The sequence below is a fragment of the Xyrauchen texanus genome, chromosome 24 (assembly GCF_025860055.1).
Source record: "Xyrauchen texanus isolate HMW12.3.18 chromosome 24, RBS_HiC_50CHRs, whole genome shotgun sequence".
In the NCBI taxonomy this organism is placed as follows: Eukaryota; Metazoa; Chordata; class Actinopteri; order Cypriniformes; family Catostomidae; genus Xyrauchen; species Xyrauchen texanus.
Window position 1 is genome coordinate 19,285,247 of NC_068299.1, and position 13,162 is coordinate 19,298,408.

The 13,162-nt window shown below is 37.6% G+C and overlaps 1 pseudogene; it reads left to right on the forward strand.

The window, feature by feature from the left end:
- Nucleotides 1–9,846: 9,846 nt before the first annotated feature.
- Nucleotides 9,847–13,162, forward strand: part of LOC127617519 (heparan-alpha-glucosaminide N-acetyltransferase-like) — a 30,071-nt pseudogene continuing 26,755 nt past the window's right edge.

A 13,162-nucleotide genomic window follows, 5' to 3' on the forward strand; every position in this document is an offset into this window, starting at 1 on the left:
AGGTGGAATGAGTTTTGAAGTTGCACTTCTCAAAGTAACCTCTAGATGGCCCCATTTCGCCTCCCGTATGTCAATGTTGATGTTCCAGTCTCTCTCTCTCTCTCTCTCTCTCTCTCTCTCTCTCTCTCTCTCTCTCTCTCTCTCTCTCTCTCTCTCTCTGTCTCTCTCTTTTATTAACAAATACAAAACAAAGTATAAGGGAATACATTATCATAATGCAGCCTTATACACAATATTTTTCATGTCTGCATCACTTTTACGTCAAATCCAGAGAGATATACAGTAAATCACAAATCTTCAATACAAAGAAATATTTTCAAAAGAATGTCTTGCCAGTTTGACTATTATTCTTTTGATTGATCAAAGAATTATAAAAAGTTTCAAATCAATGTAGAATCTAAAATTTGGTATAATTGCTTTATGTTTGAAATTTCCCAAACAAAGCCACGATTTTAATTACAACTCCAATTCTAAAAAAGATGGGGCAGTATGAAAAAAGCTAATAAAAACCAAAATTAGTGATTTGTAAATTATAATCACCCTTTCCTATATTTAAATCTCTACAACTACTCATTATATGATGTTTTACCCTGTGAATTTCATTTTTTTTTTTTAAATGTACAGTAATATCAAATCAGATGATTGCAACATGCTCCAAAAAAAAAAAAAAAATGGGACTGTGTTTCAACCAAAGTTTGTACATATCTGTCTGCATTCATGGTGTTTTCACAGATGTGAGTTACACGTGCCAAGGGCACTGACACACCCTTGGCCCATACAGACACTGGCTTTTGGACCTGACAATAATGACAGCTTGGATGGTCCTTTTCCTCTTTGGCCCAGATAACACAACGGCTGTGTTTTTCAAAAAACATTTTAAACGTGGACTCTTCATACCAAAAAACACAGTTCCACTGTTCTACTTTCCATCTAAGATGAGACCAAGCCCAGAGAAGTTGGCAGCGCTTCTGGACAGTGTTGATGTATGGCTTCTGCTTTACATAGTAAAGTCTGAACTTGCATCTGTGGATGCAGCGACGACGAACAAAGTGGTGTTGACTAACAAAGACTAACAAAACTGATATTTGACGGGATTCCTTGAATCTTTTAAATATATTGTGCACTGTAGAGTGTAAAATGTTGCAATCACCTGATTTGAAAATACTGTGCATTTTCAATAAAACAATAAAATTCACAATGTGAATAGAAGCCTTTTTGTTTTTATTAGCATTTTTCATACTGTATGTTGTCAACTGCTTTTAAGCCAGTATAAAGCCACTAAAAACAAGACCGTGCTATAATTTATTTGAATAATTCAGTTTGTCTATACTCAGATTTAGAAAGAGGCCTTTCTATATACAATTCTACAGTGGCACAGGTTGCACAGCACAACAAAATTAGAAAGCAAATAAAAGCTGAAAACACCACAGTACAGCTAAATTAAGCAACAACACAACAAATTTAAGTCTCAACACAACGAAAAAGCCACAGCACAACAATATTAAACTACAACATTACAAAATTAAGCCTTAACGTAACAGCCATAGTACAATGAAATTAAACCACTACACAACAAAAAAGCCATAGCACAACACAAAGAAAAAGCCACAACACGACAATTTTAAGCCACAACACAATGGAATTGAGCAACATCACATTGAAATTCAGCAACAGCACAACAAAATTAAGCCACAACCCAAAGGAAAACAACAACACAATGAAAAAACCACAACACACAGAAAAGGCCACAACACAACAAAATCAAGCCTTTTCTTTTCCGATAATTTTTTTGTGTTGTGGCTTTTTTGTTGTGTTATGGCTTAATTTTTGTTGTGTTATATCTTAGTTTCATTGTGTTCTATTACTTTTCAAGCCATCATTTATTTGTTTAGCTAATTTAGTTGTGCTGTGCACCCCTGGGCCTCCGTAGAATTCAGTTATTAACTATATTACTTTTGGTGATAAACTGTTTATCAGCCAGCATAACTATTATTATTTTTAAGTAAAAAAAAATGAAACAGATTTTTTTAAGACATTTGGAATTTTGGACATTTATAGTTTGCATAAAACATAATTACATGGGAGGCATCAATCACTAAATATTTTATTAAAAAAAAATAGCATTAAAAACATTCATAAATTTGAATTAATCTGAAATCTGAAAATGCTATGAGTGAAATGTGCAACACAAAATGTTAGTATGCTTAAATAGAAGAAAGCTTTTGTTTTTTAAATAAATAATCAATTACCATCACCATAACCATAGGGTGTGATGGATGGACCAGTGTTTTATTAAATGTTGATGACGTTATTTCTCTTCCTGTCTGAGTCAGACATTTGAGGAAGCTACCCATTATTCTCTGAGGACAGTCTTACTTGCTAAATGATGTGACCTGTTCTCTCACTGTTGACAGGAGTCCACACAATACATACCTGCGTAAGTACAAGAATAATTAAAAACAATTCATTACCACCATTAATTAAGCAACCTAAAAACATGTCTTGTGTTTTTAAGTTCTACAAGGAAGTTCCTCTCAGATACCACTCCCAGGAGTCATATACAGACTGTATCGATCTGCTGAACTGCCTGTTTCTTGAAAAACAGCTCAAAGAAAAGCTTTTCTGCCTTGTTTGTTTTGGAAGATGCGTTGGGAGGGGAGCATTGTGGGAAATACATTAGAGGAGTGTGAAGGATTAAAGCGTAATGGGGTTTTGAAAGAACCACGCTCCATAATGTGGAGTCTACTCTGCAATAGTGCAAATTATGTTGTAGATCAGACTTTTAAGGGCAAGTAACCATTATCTGTCAGATATATGGCCAGTGTGACTAAACTGCCGGCTATTTGATGAGCTTCCATTAGCTGGACTGGCTATTGTGATTACACTCCAGCTCCAAAGGGCTCTCATGGCTCTCAAAGTGATCAGTTTGTAAAGTAGAACTGATGAAGAACAAAAGATGTTGTGCAATTGGATTGCACTGCCTAGAATGACCTAGTAGAAATGTTAGATCAGGCAAATATTTTAAGATTCCATAGGCAACCTTAGTCTTAAAAATAGAAACCCTCACCTCAACCTTGGGTCTGTGGTGAATGCAATCTGTATATTATACATACATGCAGGAAAAGGTCTGTTAACCTTAAACTCTAATTAACTTTACGGTTGAACCGTGCAAATTAAAGTACATGTGAGTGTTGCTGACTCTCATTTTAACCAATTAGAGTTGCAATAATTTACTGTGAAATAGGAGTAGGATAGTTTACTGAGGATTATTAGATGAGTGATCAGCAGTAATTGTATTACGCTTCACTACAAATAAAACGAAAACGGCACTTGTCCTCAAAATTTGCTCTCAAGGGATCGGCAGCTTTGGATTAAAGCACCTGTTTTAACATTATGTTTTGTTTTCTGTCAATTTCTCAGTACAAAATAAACAGTTTCTTTTGCCTCTTAAGTTGAAGGACATTTTAGGCATGACAAACATGATTAACTTAAAAACACACTTATGTGGCCAAAGTGTTGAACGTACATTCAGTGTTTATTTATCTCAGGGTCAGTTTGGCCTGGCTCCTCTACTCAGTCATCACTATAGTTTCATCACAGCTTCACTGTTTTCCCTCATGTCATCGAGTGTATTCACACATTGATGAAATGCTCCTTTCAGTGTTTGTTTTTCCATGAAATGCCTCCCCTGTTCCATCTAAAAGAGATCGCTTGACATCAGCGGATGCAAAATGTCCATTTCATTAACCATGATATTCTAAGTATTTGAGTCTATGTGAGGGCTTCTTGATTATAAAAGATGATGAATGGTGTTTTACAATTTAGACATTATGTAAGCATTATGTAACTCAGTTTAGTTGTATGGCAAGTAAAATGGCTGATTAAAAAATATCTTGATCTCAATCTGATTTACAGAAGCATGATATGCAACTTTTATGTCAGACTTCTGTATAGCTTCCAAATAATCTAAGCTTCCTGTTATACACCTTTCCCCAAGCAGTCAGTATCATGGATGACAGACTCTAACAGCCAACATAATCCATTCCATCATGCTTTGTGAAAATATGGCCTCACTGCATGGCCTTATTGGAGACCCTAGGCTAGGGAATCATATAGATTGATTGTTCGCCTATAGACTGGTTATAGATTACATAAAAGGACACTGTTGGTTCCTTGAGAGCTCCCTTGTGGCACAGCATGGGTGAGAGTCTGTTCAGAGAGGAACTAGATACTGAACTTGTTTGTAATTGTTTTTTCCCTGTGATTTAACAGATTGCTACAATGTAAATACTAACAGCCATCTTAAGCTAAACACATTTGTTAAAGTAACTTCAGGTTTGTTCTTACTAGTTAACAGGTTCAATACAAGTTAAGCTCAATCAACAGCATTTGTGGTATAAATCTGAATAACACAAAGATAATTACATGTTGTCCCTTGTTGAATTAATAAAAGCAAAAATCGTGGTTAAAGTAAGGCACTCACAAATATTTTTTGGAAGTAAATGTGGCCATTCCATAAATGTTAAAATACACACTTTTACAAAAGTATAGCTACAAGACATTAACATCATGTGTGCTAACATGATTTTAGTGTGATAAAATCCTTTACATGATGATTTACTAGTGTTAAATCGTCATGACAACATAGTTGTAATATTGGATATAACTTTACACAAATAAGGTTAGTAAGAAAGTTTATCACACTAAAATTAGGTTAATATCTAAATTGTTAATGTCTTGTGGCTATACTTTGAAATAGTGTGCTCTTTTACATGTATTGACTGGCCCCATTCACTTTTATTGTGCCTTGCTTTAACCATGATTCTTTTCTTGTCTTTTTTTTTTTTTGTCTAAATAAACAAAAATATCAAATACATTTTTTGTGATAATCAACATTACGTCACAAATGCTGTCGAGTATTCTTTTAATCTAGGTACCATTTAAAAGTTTCCACATACAATTACTTGTCCACTTTATTTGAACCAAAAATGTAGTAACACTAGGGGTTGCTCTTGGGAGCCCCAAAACAACTCAGATCTTTGAGAAAAGGCCAATGAGAATTGGCAAGTGGAATTTGCCTGCCACTTCCCCAGACATATGGGTATAAAAGGAGCTGGAATGCATCAATTCATTCAGTTTTTGTGCTGAGGAGCCGAGACAAGGTCCCGAACATTTCAGCGGGTAGTACAGCATTGTGGCAAGAGGGACATAACGTCTCGTTCCCTCCATCAGGGAATGGAGGTTACGACAGTAACCAAGATGTTCCCCTTCTGTCACTCACTCAACATTCTGTCGATGTAGTGACACTAGGGGTCCCTATACAAATGCTACAAGAGCTGAACAGTGATACGTTATCTGCCGTTGCAGGCGCAAGCAAGCTACTGCGTGCGTGAAAGCAGATGCACTTGGACTGCACGTAGCATCCCCCAATGCCCCAAAAACTTTGTATAGTTAAGTCTTGAGGGCAGTCTTCAATGAGACGCCCTTCAACGAGACTGACTCTCATGAACCTGAGGATCAAGTCGTGCTTCCCTAAATACTTACCATCTACTGCATCGGAGTGTGCCGATATATTGGCTACATACACCTTCAAGGTGGAGGGGGACAGCCGCTGCTCCAAATGTACCTGCAGTAAGAAAAGCACTGATTCGACTGCGCATCTCAACCCATCGATTCTGAAAGAACACCAATTTGCAAACACACGCCACTTCAGGGCATACCTCTGCCTTGTGGAGGGAGCCCTGGCCTGAGTGATCATTCTTACCAATGCGGGAGGTAGACCAATTAGCTCTTCCACATCCCATCCAGAGACCAGACATGGAGGTTCCAGAGGTCGGGGCACGGGTGCCAGATGGTGCCCCATCCCTGAGAAAGAAGGTCCTTCCTCAGGGGAATTTGCCAGGGAGGTGCTGTCACAAGGAGCGTGAGGTCCAGTATGACACCATGAGGGTGACTTGTTCCTCGTCCTCCCTGACCTTGCACAGAGTCTGTGCAAGTAGGGTCACTGGAATGAAAACTTATTTGTACAGCCCCTGGGGCCAGCTGTGTGCCAGCACATCTGTCCCGAGGGGGGCTCCCGTCAGCGCATACCAGAGTGGGCAGTGGGAGGATTACCGGGAAGCGAAAAGGTCTACCTGTGCTTTGCCAAATCGACTCCAAATCCACTGGACTACCTGGGGGTGGAATCTCCACACTCACCTGACCGTCGCTTGCTGTCTGGGATATGAGTGGCCCGCAGGGACCTCAGATGCTGCTGACTACAGAGGAGGAGATGACGGTCGAGTTGCGACATGCGACGAGGATGTAAGCCGCCATGGCAGTTTATATATGCTACCGTCGTTGTGTTGTCTGTCCAGACCAACACGTGCCTGTATCAATGGCAATAGCCTCCACAAGGCGAGCTGTACTACCAGCAACTCGAGGCAGTTGATGTGCCCGGTGCACACGGTGCCCCAGCCTAGCTTGGAGACATCTGTCGTAACCATGACACACGTGGACACTTGCTGTAAGGGGACTCCTGCCTACAGAGAGGCGGAGCCCAGGGAGGCTTGGGAGGCGGAGCCCTGGGAGTCTCGAGAGGCGCTGGCTCTTGGACGGTCGAGGCTACAGGCGCTGGCTCTGGGACAGTCGAGGCTACAGGCACTGGCTCACTGACAGTCGGGGCTGCAGGCACTGGCTCACTGACGATGCCAGGCGTGGGCTCTGGCTCACTGACCGTGGCTGGCGTGAACTGGGGAGCGGAAGCCTTTCCTCTCCTCCTCCTCCTCTGGGCGGACGAAGCTGGTAGCGCTGGCTCATTGGCCAAGGCAGGCGTGGTCACCCGAGTATTAACATTTCACAAACTACATCTCCCATAAACGTTATCTGTCAGACTGATTACCCTTCCACCTGTTCCACATTAACGCTGTTAAGTTTCCAGTTCCCACGCATTCATTGCGAAGTCTTGTTTGCCTGGTCTGCAATTCTTAGCGTTATTACTATCATTGATTACCCTTTGTTTGACTCCTGCCTGTTCACTGTATTCCCCAGCTTGCCTGTGTATGTTTGGATTTATTGCCTGTTTAATGGATCGAATTTGCATTGTTTGCCTTTCTGGACTGCCTACCTGTTTACCGATCCGTTGCCTGCCTTTTGTTTTTACCTTTTGCTTTGTTACTTTGTTTTTATTATTTATTTATCTTAAATAAACTGCACTACGGATCTTAACACCAGTGCACCGGCATCTTCGCTACAATAAAGTTGATTTTCAACTAGAGTAAATTGATTTGCCCTAATCCAACTAAATTATGATGGTTTAATGAAACTGAATCAATTAGAAGTTACTTAATTAAATTACTTGTAAAAAAACTTTTTGGTGAATTATTCTCTTTCAATTTTTTGTAATTATGTAATCATAGCACTCATTTAGCTTAATAGTGCAAAGCAGGGCTGCATTAAAATGTTGTTTTGTACCAATTCAGATGTAGCTGTAGTCAGAGGCTAACAAATCTAGTATGCAAAACTGTTCATACACATACAGTTATATTGTGGAAACATATGTTATGTATCAAACATTCCAGGATAATCACATCTAACAAATAACCTATAGAGATACAGAGGGGTTCAAGAGTTAACTTATGCTTATATTTGGCAATTTTACTATTCTGTTTTTTGTTCTGTTTTTGTCATACCGATACAAATTGTACTTGTGAGTGTAAAGTTGAACTGAAGAAAATAAATAAAATAAATTAATACATTTCAGAATATTTTCTGTATCTCTTCTGTATTTCATTATTTGGTATGCCCAAATAATTTGAGTAATACCATGCATCGAGTTGGCATGGACTCCACAAGTTGTTGCATAACCAAATCCATGCCAGCATGATTACTGAATGTTACAAAGAGCATATAGTGTGCTTCAATGAAAGAAAATAAATATGACCTTGTGTACAGTAGAATTAACATAGTCAATGTCACAAATTCACAAATTTGTGGATTTCCAGTGTGGACATTTGTCCCCCAACTGTATATTTTGGAGCCTTGCACATTTCTTCTAATGTCCTTGATTTTGTTTGATTTTCCTCATCTGAAACTCTATTTTGATTAGCTTTGTCTGCTGCATAACAACCAGTGGTTTGGAGAGCCAGAGCAGGAAGAGAGTAATGCTAATTCCTCTGTGATGGATCTCACTGCCATCGCAAGACCATATGGCAAATGGGAACATCTTCCTTTGGAAATGAGAGTAATTATTTAGGCTCTCCAAACATGTACAAGGCTATTCAAGCCTCCCAAAAATGGCTAAACCAATGACTGATTTTTAGGACAAAATAAAACAGTGGATTGCCATGTCAAATATCTAAACTTTGCTCATTGGGTACCCATTATTATCAGTACTCTAATAAGAGGTTCTGTGTAACTTTTCCCTGATGGGACAGCGTCACATATACACTAATATGCTCATCTCGCACCATACTGTATATTTTATCATGGCTGGAAAGTCTTATTAACCAATAAGTATCCTGGACCAGAACTGTCTGTTTTACAATTATTACAGAATTTATAGAATTTTATAGAACTAGATTATAGAATTTCAGCTTTAAATTGTTGCTAAATATAACTAAAGAAAACAATTAAATGTAAATAATCCTGCCAATAGCAATGATTTTGAGTCACCTTTTAATGGCCATAATGAATTAATTGCTTTTGTTTCTCAAGAGGCAAAATGTGCCAAAGAAAACATTTTAATTTATCGAGACTAAAACTGTATAAACTTAATTTGGAACACGTTGAACTCTCTAATTTCTACAGATATGCCTTTTTACATATTAACTGACACTGACTTAACTGCCACATTCACTCTCAGAGACTATATTGTGTGACTAAGGAGATTGTATAGGGTCACAGACTGGACAAACGCTCACTCAAGCCATTGTTTATAGAGGTTGCTCTAGGCATCATCTCTAATATCTTTTGCTTCTGTGGTGGGGAATAGAGGATTGCTGTTGAGCAAGGGTGATGTGATTTAATCTGGAAGCCCAGCAGGGCTTAATAGTGGCTTGGGGGAAAACACGAGCATGCCTTTCCTGCAACAAGAAGCTGCTGTGGCTTTGACCCCTCGCTTGCCCAGTAATTGATGTAATAATACAAGCAGCATATCAGCACATATTCAGCAGGCCGTAGATCTGGAGTGGAAAAGGATATGACTTTTAAGATCAAGATTTGTGTAATGGATAAACCATGTGTGTTGCAAAAGTGCTTTTCAGATTGCAATCACCAGTGGCAATTTGTACTTTCAATGACAGCAACAACAATAACCAAGCTTTTGTGGCTCTGAGGTTCCTGCAGCTTGACTGTGAGTGCATGTTGCTTGCAACACCAATAATACAGAATTGATTGCTTAGGTATTTACCTATAAAGATAAAATTGAGCTTGGAACACTATAAGTCGCTTTGGATAAAAAAAATCTGACACATGCATAAACATAACGTAGACTTACTCGTTGCCATAATAACCCCCCACACACACACACACACACTTTTTTGTGTGTTTTCAATGTACAATTCACATTTGTAATAATATTCTTTGTAAAACAATGTGCTTACAAAAACAGATGTTTCACTCAGTCTACACCTGCTTTTGCTCTTGACACGAAACACAAAACGAAAATGTCCTTGTTAAACCTAATGGTTTTATCAGTGTGGCTGAAGACTTTGGTTCTTTGTTTCAACGTTTACCCCATTTCAGCCTGAATACAAATCCCACACAACAGTACTGAATTCCAATAGAATTTATAGACCTCATCTAATACATACAGTATAGATGCAGAGGATGACATCACAGCTGGCATTTGTCTGTTAATTTATGATGATGGCGAGTTACAGCAGAGGTGATGTTCTGTTGGAAAGCCTCTCACCCTTGATCTTGCAACAGTGCTATTACACAGGTACTTCAGTATGAATTATCAACATTATGAATTACACATGGGATCCGATTTGACTATACTGTACATACAACTTAATGCAGTTTGCATGTATTATTTTGTGACGTTTGTGATGTCTTTGGCTCTTTGTGAGAATATCAACCCAGAAAAAGTCCATAGTCTTAGTACTGCTGCTCCCTTGCTGTAAAATGAAATATGTTCTGTCCAGCAGTGAGTCAAAACTTTTCACTGAAGACAGGAGCATCTGTCATCTGCCCACTGCCCTCGTGAAATTGTCACGGCTTCATTTTTTCTCGGAACAGAAAAACTGCGCTCTCAATTGGTCAGATCCCATCAACATGATATATAGAATAACTGTTGACTTTGTATGCATTTTAATTTTTTAAAAAGCATTTGGTTTGTAATCTTGGCATCTTAAAGCCTGAATTCAGTTTCCTCATACTGTATTTGTGATTACAAGTTTAAATTTATGGTGCTGTGAATGTGAGTCACAATTACAGCAAATGTACTTTACAGTTGAGCCCATTTAGTTTAATGTACTCACTTAGCACATCGTACTAGGTAAAACTCTTTAATCTTCATAACTAAACAATTTTCAATATCAATTTGATACCTTAATATGAATAATTTTCCTAACATGCTTTTGTTGCAAGTAACCTGCAACTGTTTCAGATATGTTATCCAACTCCTTAAATGAGTAGAAAATAATTGATTTGCCATGGTAAAATTCAAATTTGGTAACACTTCACAATAAGGTTCTATTCCAACATTAGCTAATGTATTAGGTATCATAAACAAACAATTAACAATTTCTTTTTACAGCATTTATTAATCTTTGTTAATGTCAGTTAATTAAAACAATGTTCATAGTGCATTAACTAATGTTAAAAAAATACAACTTTTGATTTTAAACATGTATTAGTACATGTTCAAATTAGCATTAACTAAGATTAATAAATGCTTAATAAGTATTGATCATTGTTAGTTCATGTTAACTTATGTTAACAAATGGAACCTTACTGTAAATTGTTACCTCAAATTTTACTTGCACTAGTTTCATTTGATATCTCTAGCCTTTTACAGTGAAAATTGCATTATACAAATCACAAATGTTCCCATTCGAGGACTACCTGCTTTACCTTTGGGATAAAATGACAATGACAAATATACACTTGAAATTGCTGCCAAAGTACCTTTGTTTACTTGTTAACAACAATTGTTCATGAGAGTCACCACGCAGAAAACATTGTTTTTGAAATGTCTATTTATACAGTATAACCATATGGTTTTTTTTTCTTTGCTAACTTACAGGAGTGACAGAAAGAAAAAATAAGCTCAAAACAAAAAAATCCTTAATTTGCTGAAGAAGTTTTTTTTTCCACTCACAGAGAGTGAAAGCCTCCCAAACACTGAGAGGTTTTCAATTAAACGATTGGCTATAACTTGCTATATTGCAAATATTCTGCCTTAGTCTCATCTTGAAAATGACTTCACCTTTGTCTTTGTTACTATGGATACTAATGGATGCAATTGCAAAGTGTGTGTGTGAGAGAAAGTGAGTGTATGTGAGTGAAAGAGAGACAAGAAGAAAGATAAAGATGGGCTTACTTTATAGTGCTCTTTAGAGGATGGCATATGATTAAAATCTTGTATCAGCAGGTTAGGCCTAAAAGGAGCATTAATGGCCTGTGTTCTGATCTCCTAATTTAATTTGGTGAGGAAAAATGAGTGATGGCCAGTTTAGATACAGCAAAGTTTATCTGAAGGTCTGTTCTGGGCTATTTCTTTGCTCTCTCTGTGTGTTCTTGGCATGGCTGACCAAAGAGAACACACTTCAACACCATGATCTAAGTGTTGTCAGTTTAATAGCTAAGGTGTTGTCTTTGAGTCTGATCACAAAAATCTGTTAGTGTCCACAAGTATATTTATGCTCCATAGTGCAAACTTGCATTTTCTGACTTGTAATAAAACAGATTTTCTTGCTGTTGCTAATTCAATGTAGTGTTCCATCATGCACAATAATATGCAGCTTGGCTTCCTTGCGTTACACGTTTACAATAAATTACAGCAGAGGGCTTTAGTCAGCACTTCTGTGTTGGTGAGGCAATTCAGAGGACAACCGTTCATTTCCTGAGTGATTCATAATGCTTAGGTTGCATTACCTTACACTGCATTTCTTCTTTGATATATTAAATATATGCCCCACCCACTTTCCTCTGTGTAATGATCTTTTTATACAGATACAGTTTACTTCACTTGGACTTTTGACAAGTGACAGTTGTTCTTATGAAGTAGCCGTAGATTGTGAAGAGCGCATTTTGTTTGTTGTGTGTGTGTTTATATACTGTATATGGTTATAAATTGTGAGCAGATGCAGAATTTCATCCAATCAAATGACATAGAGGCTTCTAGCTGCTTCTGACATGGCCATTGCTTTTAATTATTTTTGTATGATATCTTTGCTTCTAATGCTGGTAGAATTTTCAGTGACTTTCACATGTACAGATTCTTGCTGACAATCGTGGTGTTTATGAACTATGGAGGAGGTGGGTATTGGTTTTTCAAGCATGCATCATGGAATGGTGAAGTATATTTCTGAATGGTTACTTACATAAATGAAGTGTTTCAGCCTTAACAGAGCATGATCCGTGACAATGTTCTAAAGAGCAAAATTGATATAAACTGATGCAAAGAGTATCAAAACTAACTGTAATGTAAACACAAGCTGTTATAAGAATGCCAGATAACAATGCACAAGTTATCAATTAGGCACTTATAATATAAACTCCATTAAGGGCATCCAATATTACCTGAAAGCCAAAATACTGTAAGTCCTTATTAATTTTTACAGACTACAAAGAACCTCTTGTACGTTCCTGATATCAACTATCAAAGACACACTTTTATTCAGTATGAATTCTGTTCTTCAAGAGTTTGTCTTTTGAAAGAACACCATTGCTCACCATCACAGGACACAGATGAGAAGGGTTGCATGTTAAATTTTAATAGGAGGCTATTACAAAATGCATCTCTAGGAGTATTCACAGATGAACTCAATTTAAGGCTCATAATGGCCTCTTCATCATATCAGCAGAATTGTATTGATCATAAGGGAAAGCAGATGGATTTTCATATTACGGTGAGGCCTCCTCTGTCATGGCTGTATGAGCATTTATAAATCATTTGCTGTCTGAAAATCGAAGAATAATGAGAAAACAGTGTTTTTAAGGGCATGAAATCTTT